This window comes from Dermacentor variabilis, chromosome 9 (assembly GCF_050947875.1).
Source record: "Dermacentor variabilis isolate Ectoservices chromosome 9, ASM5094787v1, whole genome shotgun sequence".
Lineage (NCBI taxonomy): Eukaryota > Metazoa > Arthropoda > Arachnida > Ixodida > Ixodidae > Dermacentor > Dermacentor variabilis.
Genome location: NC_134576.1, coordinates 112849075 through 112850471, shown reverse-complemented (window position 1 = coordinate 112850471; position 1397 = coordinate 112849075). Strand labels below are relative to the sequence as shown.

At 40.7% G+C, this 1397-nt stretch overlaps 1 non-coding gene across 1 annotated transcript; it reads right to left on the bottom strand.

Annotated features, from left to right (window-relative positions):
• Nucleotides 1-688: 688 nt before the first annotated feature.
• TRNAS-CGA (transfer RNA serine (anticodon CGA)) lies at nt 689-761 on the bottom strand. Its single transcript has one exon. It is a non-coding gene; the product is annotated as a tRNA-Ser (tRNA).
• Nucleotides 762-1397: the final 636 nt, after the last annotated feature.

Sequence of the window (1397 nt, the reverse complement as noted above, 5' to 3'; positions counted from 1 at the left end):
ATCATCCCTGCCATTATTGCGCCACATTACTCTGTAGTGTGCCCGAGGAATTTCCTCATTTCGGCGCACCGCCCAATTCTCTGCCGTCATCGACTGCACTTCATTTCTCGTGACACTCATTGTGTGTCCTCAGTATAGACCACCGGCTCAATACACACCACCCGCTAATTAGATGCCCAACCAAACTCTTTTATTTCCTCGTATGTCAACTATAAAATCGGCTGCCATCGCGTGCTTTCTAATTCGTACCGGTATCTTCCTGTCTCCTAAAGATATGCTAAGCATTTTTCACTCCATATTCCGTTTCTCGCTTCTCCTGCCTCAGCTGAAGCACTTATTCGCTTGCTTGATTACATTGAATAAGTTGGCTGTCAACAAATAAGTAGTCAACATTCCAGTTATCATTCGGAGTCTAGTCTACATCATGCATGACCAAGCACTTTAAATGGTACGACAAGATGGACTGGAAAGCAAACATAGGATCAAAAGTTTGGCTATCTTGTATATATATATATACATATAAACGAGAAGAAAGGGGGTTAACCGAGGGTCCCGATTTTATTAGTCATATCATAAGAAGCCAACAGACATTGACACCAAGGACAACATAGGGGAAATTAATTGTGCTTAATAAATGAAATAAAGAAACGAAGAATTAATGGAAAATAAAGTGGATGAAAAAACAACTTGCCGCAGGTGGGAACCGAACCCACAACCTTCGCATTTCGCGTGCGATGCTCTACCAATTGAGCTACCGCGGCGCTGTTTTCCCATCCACTTTCTTGGATATTTATGTGTCCTAGTAGAACCCTGGGAGTGTTAGCCAGCGCCACCACACACAGACCTTGGCGGCGGACGTGGGACGTCCTTTTTGCCGCAGGCGTCACGAGAACGTGATCTTTTTTGGGTGAAGGCAACTGGTCAATAAACCCACATATGCTACCTGAAGGCATCAATGTAGCCGGATTCGAGACCCTCGTTATGTAATAAACGAGAAGAAAGGGGGTTAACCGAGGGTCCCGATTTTATTAGTCATATCATAAGAAGCCAACAGACATTGACACCAAGGACAACATAGGGGAAATTACTTGAGCTTAATAAATGAAATAAAGAAACGAAGAATTAATGGAAAATAAAGTGGATGAAAAAACAACTTGCCGCAGGTGGGAACCGAACCCACAACCTTCGCAAACGCAAGTTGTTTTTTCATCCACTTTATTTTCCATTAATTCTTCGTTTCTTTATTTCATTTATTAAGCACAAGTAATTTCCCCTATGTTGTCCTTGGTGTCAATGTCTGTTGGCTTCTTATGATATGACTATATATATATATATATATATATATATATATATATATATTAAATAGATAGATAGATAGATAGATAGATAGATAGATA